The sequence below is a fragment of the Adiantum capillus-veneris genome, chromosome 24, assembly GCF_014529385.1.
Source record: "Adiantum capillus-veneris isolate H3 chromosome 24, ASM1452938v2, whole genome shotgun sequence".
Lineage (NCBI taxonomy): Eukaryota > Viridiplantae > Streptophyta > Polypodiopsida > Polypodiales > Pteridaceae > Adiantum > Adiantum capillus-veneris.
Window position 1 is genome coordinate 63,171,931 of NC_140954.1, and position 22,873 is coordinate 63,194,803.

At 43.8% G+C, this 22,873-nt stretch overlaps 1 protein-coding gene across 4 annotated transcripts in view; it reads right to left on the bottom strand.

The window, feature by feature from the left end:
• The window catches only part of LOC147426478 (flowering time control protein FPA-like), a 47,413-nt gene that overhangs the window by 8,638 nt on the left and 15,902 nt on the right, over positions 1-22,873 (bottom strand). The gene's annotated exons all lie outside the window — the stretch shown is intronic.

Sequence of the window (22,873 nt, forward strand, 5' to 3'; positions counted from 1 at the left end):
CTTTAAAACATAACCTAATCGTGAAGGCATCATATTAGGCCAAAAGCCAAGAAAACCTTATCCAACACTACCAATAATTTGGAACCATTTTGCCTTAAAAATAACATGAAAGCAATACAGTGTCACGAGACGGGCACCACGTGCCAATGGAAAAGAAACAACTTTAAGCACTTCAAATAACAATTGAACTCAAAGAGATGCATGATGCTTCACAACAGACTTCGGAGCCCACTTATACCAGAGGTATATTAGTTGACAGAGCCATTGAGCTCGAGAGAGCTAGAGTCCCACGTCTACAAGGGCGAACACGACATCGACGGAGGCTTCATCAAAGAATTAGGACTATTCTGTCTCCCAATACGACTATTTACAGAGGCGGCATTGACGAAGCTCTTCAGCGACCCATGCAATACTTTCTCGGACAACACTTGATGCCAGATATCCTCGGGCATTGATGATGATGATTTTAGTTTTTTCACTTTACTTCGTTTTTATTTTTGTACCCACACATTGTATTAGATCCACCAAGATTGTATCAGTTTGGTCTCATAGGTCATTTTGGCCTTTTGAAGACGTTTAATATAACATTTCATTTCATTTCATCTCTCTCTCTCTCTCTCTCTCTCTCTCTCTCTCTCTCAATCAATCAATCAAATATCACATAAAATATACAAAACACATGTCCTCATAATATCACATAAAATATACAAAACACAGCCTCTAGGGGAATATGTAAATGAACAGATAAAGTGACCAAAGCCTGTAGGGAAACATGTAAAATTTACACGTTCCCCTACAGGCTTTGGTCACTTTAATTGTTCATTTATATGTCTGTAAAGGAACGCTAGGGGGAGATCTATAATGGTATCCAAGACCGATGTCGTCCTCCACTCTCTCCAAGACACTCTTTGTAACCATGTGTGCCAGTATCTGCAATGTACCGTATCATCTCAAGAAGAGAACATATACCTAGATGAATCCAGGATAAGCCCAGATTCGCCCTTGAAGGAAAGTGCAAGGTATAGACCCATGGTAGTCACCCACAAGACAATATAACCATCTCAGGAAGAGAACATATCCAAGGTATTGAATATTGTCGACAAAGGCCTCTAACTATCTTCTGAGTCTATCTACTCAAAACTCACCTCATTTGTACCCAAAATAACAATTGCCTCTTTGCTCTTCCACATGGTCATTGACAATGGATGTGGCCAATCTCGACTGATGAGGAAAGTAAAAGGTAAATGCTATCACAGGGACAAGCACCATGTGCGAACGGAAAAGAACAGACTGAACAACTTTAAGCACTTCAAATAACAACTGAACTGAAAGAGATCCACGACATACAAGACGCGGAGTGGCGGAGTTCCACCCCAAGAGAGCATCGGCCCCAAACCTTGGCGCCCCTTTCGGTATTTCTTTATATTGCTTGAACTCAATACAACTCCCATGGCTCTACTCTGCATTCCCCACAGGTAGACTGCCAAAGTGAGAGCCCATGGGTCATATTTAAAGGCCCTTGGCCTCTAAAAGCAATTTACATAAAAAGCAGTCAAACTCAAAAGCTTCAAGTCCAAAAGCAAGTGTCCAAAAGCAACCAACACCAATTGCAGAAATCCGTACAGTTGCAACGTAAAACGCGGGATTCTGTATTGTCTGCCACGTCAACATGTCAACGCAAATTGCGGGGGTTCAACTGCCATGTCATCAGCTTCTACACAAGAGATTGTGTGTGTGTGTGTGTGTGTGTGTGTGTGTGTGTGTGTGTGTGTGTGTGTGATCCTGCTTTATTTTAATGCCTTTAGGTCACTTGGGCTCCATCGGACGAGGTCCCATAAGTTAGCGGAACTTGTCTTTGAAAAATAGGCCAATCGGCAAGACTTTGCAAGTCTATAAAACTTCTTCTGCTGCTGCTTCTTTGTTGCTACTTCTTCACTTAGGGTTTAGGCCCCTCGGCGAGGATCTACAGGTTGGCTCCGTTTTTCAGTGGCTTGACATGTAAGCAATGTGACATCCCCCCTTCTTGAAAGAAAGTAATCATCCACGATTACAACATATCTACAAAACAACTCAAGTTAGCTTAAAAATTTTCGAGGGTCACTCCGAGGGACAATTACTTTTCTCAATCCAGATCAGAGCTCTTGACCGGAGTCGTTGGTTTCCCAGAAGTATCTCATCCAATAAGGAGTCTCATTTGAGATCCGAGCTCTTGATATCCTAAGTCATTGGTTTCCCAGAAGTATCCCATCTAATAAGGAATATTCAGTGGTTGAATGTCATGAGTCTGATGCTAAAAGCCATACTAACCTCCCCATGCATCCTCAGTCAACTCTCAGAGCTCCTCACTTTACTCCTTTGACATCCCAAGTGATTGGAAGAATTCCACAATTGCAATCATGAGCTCTGTCACTATTGAGAATTCATTCAAATAACTAGCTTCCCTCGCTTTTGGAGATAGAGTGGGGATTATGGCCTCCTACCTAGCTGCCATTGTATCTGTGTGGAGGCGCCCTTGGCTGAAAATGACCATTCCTAACTGCAAATGGGTGGTAGCCGAGTTAATGAGTGGTTGCCCGGTGCACCCACCTTGCATATGTGGCCACTTGCCATGCAACCACCTACCATGCATGATCTCCGACTGCCTTGCATGAGTCGCCACCTACCATGTATGACCTCCACTTGCCATGGATGAACTCAAGTTAACTTGTACTGCCACATGCCATGCATGAACTCCCGTTGACTTGCATGAGCCCCCACTTGCCATGTATGAGCTCCGGTTGCCTTGCATGAATCACCAAGTGTCCACATTCCCTATATGCTTGCCAAATAAGAGGGTCGCCCTGCTTCCAAATGCCTACCAAGGCACCAAGGTGTACCAAGCTTGGACACTCCAAGCAAGAAATCAATAGCAACACACAAACAGAAACGTCACAACCTCTGAGCTTTAACGCAGAGAGAGAGAGAGAGAGAGAGAGAGAGTCGACAAGGGCCGGCGTAGTTTCGTGCCCAGAGGTACTGGCCCCAAAGTATGGCACCCCTTTCGATATTTCCTTATCATTAATCAACGCAAAGTACAACTCCCAAGGGACCTCTGCTGAGTGCTTTCAGACTCTGCAACCAGATGCTCTACAGAGTGAGGCCCAAAGGGCTCTTTTATTCTTACAAGGGAAGCCCCAAAAGCAGAGCCCCGAGAGCAATCAATTCAAAAGCAGTCAAATCCAAAAACCTCTGCTCCCAAAAAGCTGCCAGCGTGAATCGCAGAAAACCGTACAGCCTGTGTCACGAGGCTGTGGCAACCACTAACCTTAGTTGTTGGTTTCTTTCCCTTGATTTTTCTTGTCACAAATGGCCAGACATTGTATGGCCAGTGTGAAACAACCGACGGTCGAGAGTTTCAATCACAGTCGATAAGGGCAGGTCGCCACGAGATGGTCGGGTCTGTCGGCACTGGAATCCGAGCAGTATAAGGGTGTCTAGGCTCAGTTCAAAGTCATTTAGGCCCCTCGCTACACTTTATAAGTTGGTGGGTACTAGGGAATTAACTCAAAAGAGGCAAAGTGGACACATGGCGGCTCCAGAGCAATTTGTGGAGTCTACATGAAGAGGGGCGCTGATTTTTGCTTCTAAGTGAGCACAAGTGTATGTGAGTAGTGGGTGCACCTGATCACAGCTTTAATGGAAAGCTTGCCTTCTCCCTTAGTCTTATGTAGCGCGATGATTCCGCTCTTGCGCATCTCTCTCCCCCTTTGAATACAGAATCGTAATGCCCCGCTCGAGGGCTTTCCATCTGTATGTACACTTGTGTGGGTTCATGCACGTATGCCGAGGCAAGAGCCTCTTGTCCAGGTACAAGATAAGCTAATTGCTAGTCCCCTGCAGGTACAGGTGAATTCGGAGAGATTTCACGCGAGAAATCTCATCCGATTCAAAGGGCAAGTAGCCCTACAGGCGCGGGAGTATAAGGGCTTGCTACGGATGCGACCGGCAAGAGAAACGGAGCCCAAAACAGTGAATTACAGCCTGCTGTGTATTTTTGCAGGTTTAGGGTTTTGACCCTAATTGATCCCTAATACCCTCACGAGCTTCGAGGAAGTGATGGGATCGTTGTACGGGTGATCTGGTGCATTTTTGGGGCAAAAAACAAGGAATTCAGCGTGCTGCAGATTCTTGCCAAGTTTGGGAAAGTGCTCGTATGCGCCAGGGAAGTCACCTTTTGCATGGGGATTTATTCTGTGAAGCCTCCTACTGCAGTTATGCTGCCGAAGTCAGGCTAGAGTAGGCCATTTTCAGCCCGGTAAAAGCGGGACAGCTCGTAGGAACTTGCAGGTTTTATCTCAAGTTTAATAAGAATAAGAAATACCGAAAGGGGCGCCAATCTTTGCGGCCTATAGGATGGCGTTGTCTGCTTAGGGGCGCTCTAGCTACCAAGCCGTGTTTTGTTTTGAAGTGTTGAATTACAATCATAGGCTTATTCGTGAAGTTCCTTTGTGTTGTAAAGTGAAGTAAAGTTTATCAAGTAAAGATTTGGGTGAAAGCTACAATCTACCACCCTACGAGCCCATTTCAACCTGCCACGTGGCACAACCAGCACATTACGCGGAATTTCCATACAACCTACCACGTCAGCATCCGTACGATCTGCCAATCAACATGTCAACGCGATTTACGGAACCTCTTTCAGAGTGCAAGCTTCTGGTCTTTAGGGTTTTAGGCCCCTCCGTCGGGGTACCATAAGTTGGTACAACTTTGAGCTTCAACTCTTTGATTCTTTGTGTCCCCTGGCGTCATCGGACGAGAACCCTTATGACACTTTATCTGGAATCTATCCAGGTGGTCATGCCACGTCATCATTTTGTGGCATACCCCCCCTCTTGAAAGAATTGTAATTGCCCTCGATTATGCCTGATTATGCCTGCAAAATCAGACATAAGCCACAAATCAGTTCAGTAGACACCGACTCTAAGCATTGGCGTACTAGACCACACCAATCCAGCACTTGCACAAAGACGACAGTCACTAAGCATTCAAACCACATTCAAATCAAATCACATAAAGTCCATTGAGATCTCAGACCATGATCTCTAGGCAACGTGTTTAGCAATCGCATCTACATCCACACCGGATCTCACTGATGTCGGATTGACTAATTTTTATTGCATGTCCATCTCATATGGAATCTCAAGACCGAAATGTTGCAGTCATTTCGTCTTTCAAACATGTACTCAAACACGACTCACATGAGAGAGCACATGTAAATCAGATTCATGTCAAAAATTCCCAGTTCCTTCTTTCATAAAGTCATATAGCGGAATACTGTCAGCTCATCGATATCCTTGAAACCCAAAGGAAAATCAGAGACTATTCCATCTGGGTAACCTGTGATACAGGAGCGGAGCGGAGTGACTCCTCTCTTGTGCAGTCCCGTCTGCACCAAATTTAACCCTGCTGATCCACGGGATCTCTCGGAATAGTCAAAGCTAAACTGAAAACCTCGAGGTAAAGTTCCAATATCTGAGGAGTATCTCCTAGGTCCTCCTCCTCCATCCACTTCGCATCCAATGCCGGATAGTTCTTAACTAAGAACCGCCGTATCACTTTACCTTTCACTTTTCTTTCCTTATGAGCCAGTATCTATTCAAGAACGAGTATCTCCTCGCTTTCTTCTACTTCAAGTTGCTCCTCAGGGTCCCTGTCGACTAGCACGTCACCCTTAAAAGGTTTCAAGAGACTAACATAAAAAGCATTGTGAATCTTCCAAGTATCCGGCAACTTCAGTATGAAGGATACATCATTTAACTTCTCTTGAATTTGGAAAGAGCAATAGTACCGCATTCTTAGCTTTGGAAAAAGCCGCTCCTCTCCCTTATGTTTCCTTAGGCGTGCTTTCTCAAACCGTAAGAGCACCCAATCATCTTCCTTCAGCTGCAAGTCGTGTCAATTCTTGTCGGATGCCTTCTTATGTCGTGCTTGAGACTTCTTAAATCTCTCGTATACTGATCTGCTTCAAAAATCTTATCTTGGGTCTCGGGAATTCTCGGATCTACCAGCTGATTCCCTTTTCCTTTCTTTCCTTGTGCCCGGTGAGTTCAAAAGCAATCAAATCCAAAAGCGTCTACTCCCAAAAAGCTGTCAGCAAGAATCGCGAAAATCCGTACAGCTTGCCATGTGTCACAGCCAAAACGCGGAATTTTTGTACAGTTTGCAACGTCAGCATCCGTACAATCTGCCACATCAACATGTCAACGCAATTTACAGAACTCTCTTTCCAAGTGCAAGCTTCTGGTCTTTAGGGTTTTAGGCCCCTCGGCAGCGGTACCATAAGTTGGTATAACTTTGAGCTTCAGTTCTCTAATTCTTTGTGTCCCCTTGGCCCCATCTGACGAGAACCCATATAACATTTTATCTGGAATCTGTCCAGGTGGTCATGCCATGTCATCATTTTGTGACACTAAGGTGTCCATCTGTCCAAGGTCATCTCTCCAAGGCGCCGTACAAAATTTAGCAATCATAATAACTACATATGTTTATCCATGTGCATGGCAATGGGCTAAATTGGTGGCACCAAACTTCGTCTCACTCTAGAGCTTGGATTGTGGGCAACGGTGCTACAGCACACATGACTCCAATGAGGGAGTAGTTCAGCTCTCTCCACGGGCAATCTATCACTCTCAATGATTCCCGATTGTGTCTTATGGAGGCAAGATATCGATCTACTCTTGGATCGATCTCGAATATGGTACTCTGGAGGCACTTAATGCTCCGAACATGGCCTTTAACCTACTATCTAAGGCTAGCATAGATTCCTAGGGAGCAAAGGTACTCTTTGGCGAAAGTAAGATTATGATGTCCGATTCAATGACAAGCTCCGTTTTAGCACATGGTGATCAAGAAGGTTCTCTCTTCACACTCACTACCTTTCTTTCTCGTGGAGCAGGTTCTTCTTCATTGTGGCAGGCGAGATTTGGTCACTTGAACTGCGGAAACTTATAGAAGGCAACTAGGGAGTCTTTCATGGAGGGACTACACAACATTCACTATCAATATGGCATTTGAAGCGCTTGTCAGTTGGGCAAGCATCGCATAGAGGCCTTTTCGAAGCAAGCCCACTAGAAAGCCCCTTGCACCCATTCATGTGGACACGTGTGGACCTATGTAGGGTCCCATCCTTTAGTACATTTCTATACAAGCTTATGCTCGTGAGTCTTGAATAATTTTGGCAGGTACACTTGGGTTTACCTCTTGAAACTGAAGTCGAGGACTTTTATCTTCTTTCGAGATTAGAGGACTATGGTCAACGAAGGATTTCGGGGTGAGTTTATCTCCAAGGAGTTTGTGTAGTGGTACAAGACAAACGGCATCCAACACCACTTGACTACTCCCTACACTACATTGGAGAATGGAGTTGTGAGCACAAGAACAAGACAATTGTGGAGATGGCTGACGGATACTTGAGCATGTTTCCCTTCCTCAAGTTTCTTGGGCAGAGGCTTTCTCTATAGCAGACTATCTACAGACTATAACAGATCACCTATTGCCGCTTTGGAGGATATGACACCTTTCCAGGTTTACTTCGCGCACAAACCGTAAGTTGCACACTTCAGAGTGTTTGGGTGTCTTGCCATTGTACAAGTTTCAAAGAGAGACGGACAAAGTTGGGTCCTAAGTCGACAAGGTTATCTTTGTTGGCTATTTTTCAAGAGTCAACGGTGCCCTACTTGATGAACCGAATATCATGGCTACTACAATGAGTCGTGAAGCTATTCAAGGAGACCTTCACTGCTATTTAAGAGGGGACATCTCCTAAGACCATGCCATTGTGTGCAAGGGACTGTCCACTACACCACGTGCAAGGGACATTCCTATGTCGGCTTCACCAACAAAGTAGTGAGTATACTCCCAAGATCATGCAAGTTCAAAGGATAAATTTAATGGTCCAGAGGATTCTATTGAAGGTACATCGACAACACCTCGTCAGGAGAAGCATATATTTATTTGGCTAAATCAAACGGTATCCTCATCAAGAGTGACAGAGTTACCAACAACTTTTGCGCTCAAGACGGCTCAAAAGCAAGAGGCCTATTTTTTGGGAAAATCAGTTCGTGAACTTCGCCTTCATGTCGCAAATTCCACCTACACTTGTTGAGCCTTCTTTGGTGAAAAAAGCCCTTGAGCATGACTCTTGGACATGTGGCATGCATTCGGAGTTAGACGCAATGAGAGCAAAACAACACCTCGACGTTGGTTCCTCACCCTACAAAGCGGAAAGTCATCTATCCCACATAAGCCTCTGTAGTGAGTTTGCTGTTAAGGAATGCACTCTTCACACCCATCTAAAAGATAGACAAGCGGTGATGGGTTGTTGTCGAGGTTACTACCTGGATAGTAGTCATGCGAGGGGTAGGACCAAAAGTATCATCAAAGTCCACGCTAGGGCACCCTGCAAATCCCTTTAGCCGCAAGTCTGGCCATGTACTGCTTTAAGGAACCGTTAGCCTTATACTTCGTTTTGAAAATTCATTTTGTCACAATGACTCACTCAAGAGTTCTAGGCAAAGAGAATCATGTGTATCAATTGCATTGTACAGCCTCAAGCAGGCCCTACAGCTTGGTACCAAAGGATTGACGATTTCTTCACACATCGAGCTAGGACATACTCTTGGGGATTCCAATTGCTATGTTGTTTCCAAAGTATCATTGTAGTGTAGTTTGATGACATCCTCAGACAAGATTCCGAGCATTATGAAGTCACTTGAGTTGACTTTGAGATGACGGATCTTGGGCCCTACAATTCTTCCTTGGGTTATACAAGGTCTATCAAACACCACACAAGATCTTCATCTCTCACCAAAAATGTTATGTCCTGATTAAAGGAGAGAGAATCTAGCCTATGACACCGTTGGGATGGGTGTCCAATGTCCGGGCGAACGTAATGTGAACCCGGTTAGTGTGGCAAGCCTCTTTTATAAAAGGAGGCCAAGGCCTCATTTGCAATTATCCACCTCTACTCGCAAAGTGCCATTAATTAGCCTGCGAGGCTAGGAGTGCGCGAGGTCACCTCGAGGAGGTCAAGCCAGGTGGTATGGGACGTCGGGCCTTAAAAGACCCAACAAGGGGGTGCTACCGAATGGTGGCTATCGTCGGGTGGTTCGTCCGACACCTGTCCATAGGCGGTCCATGTAGCCAGGAGATCCTCCGTGAGTTCGTTTCATGGTTTCAGAGCTGGCTTGGCTACAAGAAGGACCATGTGCACATCTATGGATTGATTGAAGTCAGATAACCTTAATTTCAAGTAATTTAAAATGAAAGGTCTTTTTTTCTTCTCGTAAGCAACTATGCAAGAAATTCCGTGAATTTTTCTGTTGGTTTCTATCAGAACTTATCGATTTAACACTCTTTTTGCTCATTTTTTTAACAGTAAATCAAAGAATTTCACTTTACTCTTGCTGATTTTTGAAAAAATCCAACAAACTTTACTTTATTTTTGTTGATTTTCGAAGAAAATCATATATTTCTTTTATACTTCTGATATATTTCAGTCAATTGCAGATTTTCCGCTTGCTCCTCTCAGAGAGAGAGAGAGAGAGAGAGAGAGAGAGAGAGAGAGAGAGAGAGAGAGAGAGAGAGAGAGGTGTACCTCTATATAGTGCTTCTCTCTGTTAATGCAGGCACACAAAACCTCTCCATAAGAGTTCTCTCTGTGTGTGTAGCGCTAGCCTTTCTAGAGAGAGAGTGGTTCTCCAATGTGAAGAGAAAAAGATTGTGCATTCTCATAGAAAGAGATCGTGGGCACGCATGGGCTCATCAAAGAGAGAGAGAGAGAGAGAGAGAGAGAGAGAGAGAGAGAGAGAGAGAAGAAGAAGAAGAAGAAGAAGAGACATCGTGGGAAACTATCCCAAGAGACCTTAAAGATCTATCCGAAGAGGAGAGTTGAACTCAAGACCTGTTATGAGAGAGAGATAGAGAGAGAGAGAGAGAGAGAGAGAGAGAGAGAACGCACGTGAATTGCAGGAGGAAGCTTGCGATGAGTTTCTAGGTTGCATAGAATACAATCTCACACTCCCTTGCTTGGTACGCTTTGATTAATTTTTTTCCCCTTTTGTATTTAAACTTGGCCAAGTTTTGAAAAGGGCTCTATTAAATGTGAATGTAATGTGCAACGGAAGTGATTGATGGTGTATGCTCAGGATGAGTGCTCATTGCGTACTCAAGGTTCCTTTTACTGAATGAAAGTTCCTTTTACTTCATGAGAAATGTGCAAAGACGAAAAAGAAGATAGAGTGATACTGGTAGTGAAGGTTCTGAGATTGATAGAGAGAGACAAAGAAGACTGACACCAGATGGGGTTACAAACCCCCCTCCAAGGGCACCCTCTCTCTATCGCTAGAGAGGTATTTGCTTAGATTGCACAAATGTTGATACAATGGTCCTAGATGTTGAGACGCTTGACGGGTATTTGCGGTGGATGCTTGGTACTGATGGTACTTGAGAGGCTACAGACTGGAGTCTGAAAACGCTAAGGGCGCTCTCCTTGGATCTGCTACTTGGTGGTAAAGGCTGAAATCTGCTATGGCTGAAAACGCTGACGACTGTGGGCTGAAAACGCTCATGATTGGGGCTGAAATCGCTGATAACAAAGCGCTGAAATCCTTGGCGATATTGGCTAAAAACGCTGGTGATGCTGGTTGAAAAACGCTAGTGCTGAGGTTGTCAAAACGCTGGTGTTGAGGCTTGATGACACGTGACACATCCAACCCTTTGTGTCCGTGGACAAGCTACATCATGATCAAGGTTCAATCAATCCAGTCAGTCTAGATTAGAAGTGATCTGGCACTTTTGTGAGTCTATTCGTAGACCGTGCATGCCCAATCACTTAGTTTAGATGCATATCCTCTAGTTGCAAACAGCATGATCATCAGCATTCCCATCAGAATTCATTAGAATCCTTCAGGGGAATTTTCCAGTGCATTTAGCCTATTTTCCCTATTTTTGACATTTTTCAGTTACTATTCTTAAGTGACTTTTGTTGGAAAGTAGGTAGGGCAAATTGAGTAAGTTTGTATATAAGCAAACCTAGACTAGCACTAAATGGCAGAAGAGGCAACAGGAGCCAAGCTCAGCAGGCAACTTCTCAACAAGACCTTGGCGGTTTCCCCCACCAAGCAAGAAGAACCATCAGCATCCCCTGGCGTTTTCTCCATCAAGCACCCTCACCTAGATCTGCATCAACATTGCGTTTTCAGCATTGGATTATCGCCGGAAAGCCCCTTGCCTTAGCGTTTTTGCATCAGCAGATCCTCGCCGCAAGCAAGCAAAGCCTAGCGTTTTGCATCACCATCATCGCCACAAAGACCCAGCAACCTAGCGTTTTGGAGTCCCCAGATCCTAGCGTTTTCTGAAGTTTGCAACCCTAGCGTTTTTGACATTCCTAGCGTTTTGCAGATTCCAGTCTTTGCAAGTTCAGCCATGCAGATTTTCAACAGTAGAAAGACCAGCAAGATTCAGCCCTAAGAAAGTAACAGATTCAGCCCAAAAAGACCATCAGTTTTCAGCCCTTAAGAACCTGCAGATTTTCAGCGACAAAGACCTACATAAACAGCCCCCAAAATCAACGTTTTTGGACTAGTCGCAAATTTCAACCCATAGCGTTTTGGACAGCAGATCAAAGATTGCAGATTTCAGCCCTAGTGTCGGTGTCGTCATCCCCGTCATCATCGTCAACATGGCCTAGACTTGCATCAATCTCATGCATACCGTTTGTACCAGTTTGTGCAATAATAAGTAGACCACTCTCGTCGACGAGAGTGGGACCTTCGGAGGAGGGTTTTACAACGTCATATCTCTCTTCTCTCTCTATCTCTCAGTCTCATACACTTGCACGCACAGTGTCCATTCACTTTGTTTGCGATAATAGCATTCTCTCATTAAGAACGAAAGGCTCTCCCTTCCATAAGAACAAAAGGAACCTTGAGCACAGTTCGGAGCACTCATCTTGAGCAAAGCGCAAACATTCATTCCGTTGCACCTAACACTTGAAGGCTGAACGAAGGAAAATGCTGACTGATTTTGCTGATAGCCTTAGTGATGGCTGAAACGCTGGTTACTGAAGCTGCGGGTACTAGGTACGGGTGCTGAGGGTACTGTTTCTTGCTTTGAGAGGTGACCCTTAAGGTCACGTATATAGGAGTTTAGTGCTGGGTCGAGTAGTCACTTATTTAGCCTCCACGATCTTGAAAATAATGCTTGAATGTCACTTATTGATAAGTTGGAAAATACTAATAAGCGGTAGTTCACATGCAACTATTACCTACTAATGCAATTGTATGGGAACACTTCTCAATGCCTACACATAGCAAGCATTGGCTATGCTCATGTGCAATCAAAGGGTATGCAACTAATCTAAAGTGCCTGGACATGCACATCCTGCGTACAAGCTCACGAGGGTGCCTGTCACAAACGAGAGCGCATAGCAATATAGAATATACTCGGATAAATAGAATTTATCACTTAATACTGAAGCCAGAAGATATAGAGAGAAATAGAGAGAGAGAGAGAGAGAGAAGATCGACACAATATTGGGGACCAGAAGATGGATTGGTCCCCCCCCATAATAGTATCTTTATTACTGAGGAGAGGTCTATACAAGCACTTGAACCGAACGTATTACCACCTTCGTTCTAGAATGAGACGATGGTTCCCGAAAGCCTCAGCTTCCTATTCCTAGGGCAAAACCCTATTCCCAGGATCTTCTGTTTCTTATTCCAAATCCTCGAGAACCAAGATCTCACCTTCCAGACTAAGGGCATGGCATCCTTGCAACTCTTTTCCGACTTTGTTTTCGAGAGTCCTCTTCCCGCTGAATACCTCTGCTTTCCCGGACGCAAAGCCCTTCCTTGGGAATTTCAACTTCCGACCCCAACTCGAGAGTCTTACCACTCTCAGATCCGTGGATACGTCCCAAACTCAGGTACGAAACCCTTGGGCTGATCTAGCTCTAGTTCCTCAGAGCGCTTTCTCCTGCAGAGGCTCATGCCTTCCTCTCCTCCTACTCCCTCACTAAGAGAAAGTACACCTACAAACAAATACTTAGAGATCATAACATGAAAATATTTACCTTCAAAGTCTCGACGCTCAAAACGCAACTCGGTTCTCGAAAAGCAATTCCCCGCAAGAGATCTCTACATAGAAAATCCTCTCTTCCAATCCTACACACAAAAGAGGTGTGTTCTCGCGTTCCTTCTTGTAAATCAGTCCCGTCTACGACGTTTATGGGCTGAAAACAGAGAAAAACAGCAGCTTCTCATAATGGAAACACGCTCCTAGGGTCTAGGCACTTCTTCACGAGGGAACTCGCACACTGAGTCTCTACAACATCTCGTACACTTGGGGCAGTCATGGGCATCACCAACAACGTCTTCTTTGGGGCTGAAATCTGCAGCAACATCTCCTCCTTGCGAAAATTGGTCTTCCCTCTGGGAGGGCGTGTGATGCTTTTATATCTCCCTCGCCACCGCAAAGATAGCAGAGCGCAGGCTGCCTATGTAGAGATCGCGGCCGGGTTTTTTTTTTTTTTTTAAATTGCACTGTTCTGCCAGAAAGAGAGAAAAATCGCTGGCTGGTTTTTGTTGCTTTATTTTCCAAGTGGCTGCGCACTTATTAAGTGGGCGGCCGGCATATTTTAAAAATGGTCTAAATCTGCCCAAAAACTCAATAAAACCTTATAAGTTAAAAACAATGCTTACGCAACACTTCCCAAGCGTCCTTGGATGCAATCACATGCACAATTGCAATGCATACCTAGACTTCCTCGCGGGAAAGCATCTGCTTTCCCAAAAAGCAATCCCGCTTTCTCAGAAAGAATTTTTTTTTCCTCAAAGTTTCCTTTGAACCCATCTTCATTCAAGTGCTTGCTTTTCCTTGTGCACAATTCTAACACAGTTCGAATTTACTCTTGACTATGGATACTCTCTTTCCGATGCACCGGTCACCCACCTTGTGACGCATCAAGAATACCCATCACCTAGTCTTTTCCTATCGAACTTACGGTACAATCTCCTTCACGATGCTCTATGTCATGCCCATCAGAGATGTCCGTTCCCGGATGGTCGAATACTTCTTACCGATGTTCCCTGTCACCCATCCGATGTGACGCGTCAGAAGTACCCGTTCCCGATGACCTTATAGATATTTCCTTTCACAGTGCTCTCGTCATTACTCTGAATGACGCACCAAGAATACTTTGTACTCGGATGTCTCCAGTGAGAAAAACCTTCTCACTTAAAATTTCAATAATTCATTTAAAATTATTTTTCTTGGTGTTCCAAGCAAGAAAACGTTCTCACTTATAAATCCAATATTTCATTTGAAATTATTTTTATGTCAAATAAAGCCAATTTAGCAACAGTGCCAGAACACTTCTAAGCTGACCTAAACCCTAGAAATAGGATTTAGCTTGTCCACATGCATGTAGAGTTGAATGTGCATGTGACAGTGAAACCTATATAAGAGTTGGAAACCTGAATGAGAGTTTAAAACTCTTACAAAGAGCTAAAAAACTCTCAGAAGCTCATTTTTCAATTTCCCTGCTTCTCTCCCAAGCCTCCTCTCTCCCATACGCGAAGAGCCTCCGGAAACTCAGCTTTTCGTGAAGGAAAAGTGCAAAAAGGGCTTGTTTTCGGTGGAAATTCACGCTTTCCATCGAATTCATCATGCATTCCTTCAGAAGACACACCAGGTAGCATATAAAATCCGTTCACACAATCCTCTATATCCATGGATTACCAATACTTTCTAGAGCCTGGATCAACGCATATCCGCTCTTGAAAATGCATGTACGGAATTGGCTTCATCAATGGACTACGTACTTTGATCTCCATGAAGAGCATGATGAACGCAGGATTCAAACGATTCCTCTCTATTTGCGCAGTAAGGCACATACCTGGTAGCATGATATGACAGAGAAGCCTCCGACGTGGGCTGATTATTGCGTTAAATTCAAGAAAAATGGATCCTCTGAAAGCTTATGCTAAGTTACAGAGTCTTTCGATGAAAACTCTGTCTTTTGATAAGTACACAACAACTTTCAAGGAGGCGCTCTCCTTTTGTAAGGTGGACGCTCCGCATGTTGAGCATATGTATCTGTTGGGTCTACATGAAGATTATCGTTGGGCCTTGATTAAAGATATAGCCCCGACTCATGTCGAGGATGTTGTGGCACAGACCAGACCATTCCATTTGATAAATGGAATGAATTATAAGAAGAAAAGGAGTTTTGATCACCAATCTGACGAGGGTACTTCGAGAAAGCGGTCCCAGTTCCAACAAAAGTCCAAGTCCCCATCAAGACCTTCTCTCGACACCATCTTGAGTGGTGCCCAAAAGAAGAAAAAAATTAAGGATGTCATCATTGCTGATGCAGTGAAGAAGGAGGCTTGTTTTGGTCGTGGCCAGATGTCCCAAGAAGAAAACCAAGAAACCGCAAGGATGCCCTTCGGTTCATACTCATGAGATCTCAAGTAACTCTGATTTTATTCAAGTTGAAATAAATCAACGCATAGTTCATGCACTAATTGTACTTGTAGCACCAAGGTGTTTGATAAGCACAATCTTCTCCGTTTTCTCGGAAAGACCAATGGTCACATGTGACCGTACTCCTTGATAATGAAAGCTCACATAATTTTGTGGATGCAAAATTGGTACAAAAACTGCACATGCAGACGCGGGACGGTGACAATGAGTATCGCATGAAAATGTCTCAAGGCGAAGATACCGATGTATGGAATCAAATGGTTCCTAACTTGACGCTTGAGCTGGTTGATTACAAAGAGAACTTGGATTTCTACATCATGCACCTTAATAGAACAGATATTATCTTAGAGATTCCATGGTTTTTTGATAAACAAGATACATTCTATATGGACTATGTACATCACTCCCTTGTTTTTGTTAAACAAGACATGTCTCATGTGTCAGTTTCGCTTTATAATCAGATTTTTGTAAATACTGGGTTTACGATAACAATTGTCACTGCTTTGAAAATGTTAAGGATACAAAATCTTTTGATGTAGACTTTTACGTGTATATCATTGCATGGTTTGATTCATTAGAGCTTCGCACTCCTCTCACTGAATTTCGTAAAGATGTTTCATGTTCTTCTGTTGAACTTCGGGATTCTAACGAGTCCACCATTATCCAAGAAATCATGACTAATTTCGAGGATGTCTTTCCTGATAATCTACCTCTAGGCTTGCTGCCTTCGAGAAGAGTAGATCGTGCCATTGAGGTGGCGGCTCATAGTCCGCCTTTCGAAGCAACCTTATTGGTTTTACTTCGTGCCATTGAGGTGGCGGCTGATAGTCGGCCTTTTTCAAAGCAACCTCATCGGTTTAGTAAAACCGAGGAGGACAAGATTTGGTGACAACTGAGGGATTATCTCGACAAGGGGTTTGTTCAACCAAGTAAATCTCCATGGGGAGCGCCTGTATTACTTTCTCGAAAGAAGGATAACACTATGCGTTTTTGTGTGGATTACAAGGGATTGAATAAACTCACTGCTAAGAATAGGTATCCACTCCTGCGTATGGATGATTTGATGGATCGACTCCATGGAGCATTATACTTGACAAAGATAGACCTCAAATTAGGCCATCATCAAAACTGGAAGATGTTCCTAAAACACGTTTCCATACACGCTATGGTCACTATGGATTTCCGGTCTTACCTTTTAGTTTGACCATGCTCCTAGTATACCTAGATGAATCCAGGATAAGCCCAGATTCACCCTTAAAGGAAAGTGCAAGGTATAGACCCATGGTAGTCACCCACAAGACAATATAACCATCAAATCCATCATGCATAGTATTGACTAAATACCACGACATCCCCACTAACGTCGGCAGTGCCCAATAGTGGGTGTAGAACTAGGTACTAACATATGCTCCCAAACACAACACACAACACACACCACACACACACACACACATGAGCATAAGTTCAGCGTACTGAGTTTCTGTCATGACTCCGGAGATCAAGGGCAGACTCAGCCATAATGAAGCCTAGCACTAAAATCTAATAAGACCATTTCTCAACAACTTCGTTGTTGTATTTCAAAATGGCATCTTGATTTACAATCGGAGTTTATCCGAACATCTTGTGCAGATACGCACTGTTCTTGAAGTACTCTGAATTAAGAAGCTTTATGCTAAAGCATCTAAGTGCGACTTCTTCAAGAAAGAGCTTCTTTATCTCGTCATATTAGTACTCGCGACGAAATTTGCATTGACCCTGATAAATTGGATAAAGTGCGAAATTGGCATATTCTAAAGAATGTATGCAAAGTAAAGTCCTTCCTAGGCTTTATTGGAATTTTTCTTAAATTTATTAAGGATACTCTAAAGTTATTGCTCACGCAACTTTCGAGAGGTATAACAAGAGAGCACCACTTGCCAACAGAAAAGAACAAACTTTAGACGCTTCAAAACAACTAAACAGAAAGAGAAACATTGCACACAAGACATGAAGTAGTAAAGTTCCACCCCAAAAGAGCACTAGCCCCAAACCATGGCGCCCCTTTCGGTAATTCTTTATTTATTGCTTCTACTCAATACAGGCCTTGTGGCTCTGTTATGCATCTGAGTGCAGTAGAATGGCAGAGAGAGAGCCCACAGTTCAATTCAAAGGCCCTTGGCCCTCAAAAGCAATTTACATGAAAAGCAAATAGTCTAAAAGCAGTCTTCCAAAAGCTAGCGCTAATGGGTTGTTCGCCTGTCTGCGCAATTCACGAAAGTCCGTATAGTGCCACATCAACATGTCAGTGCGAAATTTAAATCCTCCATACACGTGCCACATCATCAATTTTTACACAAGGGATTGTGTGTGTGAGTGTCCTTCTTTTAATTAATTTTGGCCCCATCGAACGGGATCCCATAAGTTGGTGTTTAAAATCCCAACCTTTAGTCCACTTGGCCAAACTTTAATAAGTTGACAAGTCTTCAATTCTTCTTCTTTTGTTGCTTCTCTTAGGGTTTAGGCCCGAAGCTAGTGACAAGAAGGGTGAAAGGACCGAAGATTTGGAACCTCACCGTAAAGGTAATCCTCCTATCCTCTAGGATGAGCGTCTTGATGAGAGCTTTAAGACACTAAAGCACTTGGTGACTATTGCACCAATATTGCACATTGTGGATCCTAGCCAACCATTTGTAGTTGAGACAGATGCTAGTGATTATGCGCTTGGTGCGGCGCTATATCAGGATGGACCGCCTGTTGCGTTTGAAAGTAAGAAACTTTCTGACGTTGAAATGAGTTATCCAACGTATTAAAAAGAGCTTTATGTCATGGTCGACGTTTTGAGGAAGTGGCGGCATCATCTACCTTTGTTGCATGGACAAACCATCACTCTTTGCATTGTGTCTGTGATCAAGGTGATCTCAAAGGCCGGAAGGCTAGATGGGTTGAACTTATGCAAGAGTTTGACTTTGAGATTTGCTACATGAAAGGATCTAGCAATCGAGTTGTTGACGCACTCAGCCAGATTCCTAAGGTTAATGCTTTATCTATGGCTGAAATCTCGACAGATTTCTCTCTCTCCCCGAGGGCTATGTCGCTCCGATAGGCATTTTGGTAAGATATGGAATAAGGTCGAAGTAGGGTGTGGCTTGCAGACAGGCTTGGGTGATCTGGAGACACAAGAGAGTTGTGCTGAAGAGATGAGACAGGGACAATATTCCATTAGGGGTGGACTATTGTTTAGAATTGGAAAAGCCTGTGTCGGAAATGAATGACGTTAGATAAAGAATTTTGTTTGAATGCCATGATGTTCCTAACGCTAAGCACCTAGGCATCCAAAGAACTTTAGCATTGGCCAAACGATATTTCTGTTGGCCAAGGATACGCTCTTACATAGAGAGCTATGTGAAGAGATGCACTAGGTGTCAGGTCAACAAGGCAGAGCGCCTTAAGACAACTTGCTTGCTACATCCATTGGAAATCCCTGATGCCAAGTGGCAAAGTATCTCTATGAATTTTATTGTCGATTTGCCAAATACTAGTCGTGGCAACGATGCCATTTGGGTTGTGGTTGATAGACTCACAAAAATGGCAAAGTTGATACTAACGAAGTCGACAATAAAAAGCCATGAGTTGACACTTTTATTCCTTGATCAGCTTTATAAGCTATACCGTCTGCCAAAGGATATCATCAATGATCGGGATACAAGGTTCACTGGGCAATTTGGGGCGAAGTTGAGTATGTTGTCCTCTGATCATCCTGAGTCCGATGGACACATTGAAAGGATGAATCGAACGTTGGAAGACATATTGAAAGCTACCTTCCACATTAGAGTTTGCCTATGATAGTAGCAAGCATTTTGCTACTGGATTTAGCCCATTCATCCTTATGGATGCATTTGAGCCTAAATCCCCTATTGCTATTTGCTTAGAGAAAGTCTAAGATCGCCAAGCTCATGATTTCTTGTATAACATGCAAGAAATGCTCGAATTGGCTAAGAAAAGTATAAGGACAGCTCATGATTGAGTTACTACTTATGCTAACCAAAGGAGATCTCCAAGGACTCTGGATGTGGGACAATGGGTCTATTTGAAGATACCCAAAGATTCCAAGACAATGCAAACTGGAAAGCATTATAAGCTTTCAACTAAATTTTGTGGTCTATTCTTGATCACAAAGAAAATCGATCCAGTTGCCTATAAATTGACTCTTCCTTCGGATGTTAGCGTACATCCAATTTTTCGAGTCAATCGCCTTTAAGAAAAACTAGATGAAGCTGACACTCTTGTACCTATCGAGGAAAACGTCTGGGAAGATATCCAAACTGAGTATATTCCTCAAGAACCACAGGCCGCTTTAGATCACCGTACCCGTCATTCACCCATATCTGCCTGTGATGAGTATTTGATTAAATGGAAGGGTCGATATGAAAAGTTCGATACTTGGGAATCGATTGGAGCTACGAAACCTCAGTATCCCCACTTCATTGATTAGGACATCAATGGCCCTTAAGGGGGAAAAGTGTGTTATGTCCCATCACAAGAAAGAGCATCTAACCTATGATACCGTCGGGATGGGTGTCTAGTGTCCGAGCGAACGTAGTGTGAACCCGACCAATGTGCTAGTCGCTTTTATAAAAGTAGGCCAAGGCCTCATTTGCAGTTATCGACCCCCAATGGCAGAGTGCCACTGATTAGCCCGCAAAGCTAGGAGTGTGCGAGGTCACCTCGAGGAGGTGAGGGCAGGTGGTATGGGATGCCGGGTCTTACAAGTGTACGCCTACATCCTCAAATGTTGACCCCAGCAAGGGGGAGCTACCGAATGGTGGCTATGGTCGGATGGTTTGTCCGATGCGTGTTCATAGCTGGTCCGTGTAGCCGGGAGATCCTCCCGCAAGTTCGTTTCAAAAAGACTAAAGTATTCCAAAGACATCCTCCAGATTCGGGATGAAGATATGCAAATCTATCCGCACTCTTCTTAAGCCCGAGGAGAATATATCTTTACATGATCCCTCCCACTTGGTTAATCCATCCCTATATCGGAATGTTGTGGGTTGTCTTCTATGGCTGACGTACACGCGCCCAACATTGCATTTTCACTTTCCATGACAAGATCCTTCTCGACCGAGCCTTGGCAACAACATCGACAGTGTGCTTTGTGTACTAAGACTTAGCGGTACATCTCTAGCACCTTGGAGTATGGAATATTCTATGATTGCAATAGAGGTTGCACACTGCGAGATTGGTGTGATCCGAACCACACCCGTAACCCAAATTCACGACGCTCTACTATAGGAGTAATTTTCACACTCAGCTCGAGACCTATTTCTTGGAGCAACAAGCGACAACCAAATGGCTTCGAAGATTGCTCAAGGAGTCAACGACCAGAGTTGAATTACAATTGCCTAAGAACCCAATATTTCGTGCACGGACAAAGCATACAAGGGTTTGATCTCACTAGGTTTAAGAGCGGATTTTTGGCAAGAGATCTTTTATATATATAGCGGTCCAGATCTGTTCCTCGGTAACTTGTTTTGTCATACCTTCGGCTCCTGTGTGTTGATCTGACCGCGGATGCTCAAAGGGGGTGTTAAGAGTTTCATCCCCCATTGCTTCAAGGTTCTTGGCAATTTGGTATGGCTAGTGGTTTTCCCCTACATACTACATTGTATGTACGCTACACGACCGGTCACTTTCAATTTGGTCCAATAGGTTTGTTTTGATCCAAACTTGGTGTTTCCAAGTTTTACAATTTTTATGAGTTTTTAAGGTTTTTTGAACATTTGTTATTTTTGAGTGGCACCTAATTCACTATATGTGCCTAGGGTGGGTAGTTGCAAAGCTCTCTAGGATATTGATCTGATGATAGCCACTTTTCGAGTTGATTCTGCTAAAACAAGTGGAACCTTGTAGCTTGTCCAATATATCATCAATTCTCGGTATTTTAAACATGTTCTTGATGGTGATTTTGTTGAGAGCTATATAGTCAATGCAACATTCGCTAAGATCCATCTTTCTTCAATACCAACAACACTGACGAACAATAAGGTGATGAATTGGGCTGAATTAGACCCTTCCTTTACCAGGAATCAAATCAATGGTGTGATCTTCAAGGCGTTGAGGAGATACCCGGTAAGCCTTTAGAGAAACCTTTGGCTTGAGCTAGGAGAAAATCTTGTTGTTTCTTCTCAAGGTCGGACAAATTTGATTATATTTCTACCCTTCTCATTCTTCAATGTCGCTTCTCTCCCTCTAGTCCACCACATCGTCGTTCTCGTGGAACTAGGGGATTCCCAAAAGGACGTTACACCCTTCCAAAGGCATGATGTAAAAGTCCTCATGCCCTACATACCCCTGACAATGCAATCGAAGTTTGCCTATGAGAGGTGTAATGGAAACATCCCGTCCTGGTGCCGCTCGAACTGCCTCGACCGGTGGTCTTATATCCTCTGGCGTAATTTCAAGTCAAGCAGCCAATTTAGTCTAGATGAAGTTGGCCTTAGCTCCCTAATCAAAGAAGATGAGGGCTTCCTGATCTCGTACTTTGCCCCTTGCTTTGCAAAGCTCTGTACTTTCATCCATTTGTTCCATGTCGGTCCCCACAAAATCCGCTACCAGTCCTGCCTTCGTCTTGCCTTTCTTTGCTCACTCCTCCGCCGCTTTGGAACTCTCTAGCTTGTCCTTTGCCTCATCATTAGACGCTTTGTTGGAGCACTTGGCAAGTCATGCCCTTGTTCCCCACATACATAACATTTACCCTCCTTGTAGTACTCCAGGCACTACCTCTTGGTCTTCATGAGTCTGTTGACTCGTCGCTCTACAGCTTCATCAAAGTCATCCTCTGAGTACACCCTTGTCTTGGTGCCGCCGGTGTAGCTTTCTTCTTCAAAGCTGACTTGAGAGGCGAACGGATGGCGGCACCCATCAAGAATGCACCTCGTCAAGTGGATGCATCGCCAAAAAATTCGCGTACTAGGGATCCTTGGAGTATTGAAGCATTTCTCGAGCATACGTGTTGACCCGTTGTTGACGTTGCATGTCCATTCTTTTGTAAGTTGTGGGTGAAGACGGACCATATTCTTCTACAGAATCGTGGGAAGGCGATCGACGTTCATTAGAATCCTCGTTGTTTTTTTTCTGTTTCCAAGTGATCTGTTGTAACAGTTTTCTCCTGGCGGGATTCGTCAATTGAATCCATTGTGTTGTAAATGAAAGGATCGGATTCTCCGTAGAAGAAGAAACGTTTGAGCTCTAAATGAAAGGATCGGATACTCAGTAGAAGAAGAAACGTTTGAGCTCTAATACCACTATAAGACTTGGACAATCCAAGCCAAAGATCTAGTGCAACACACGCGAGAGAAACTGAAAGAAT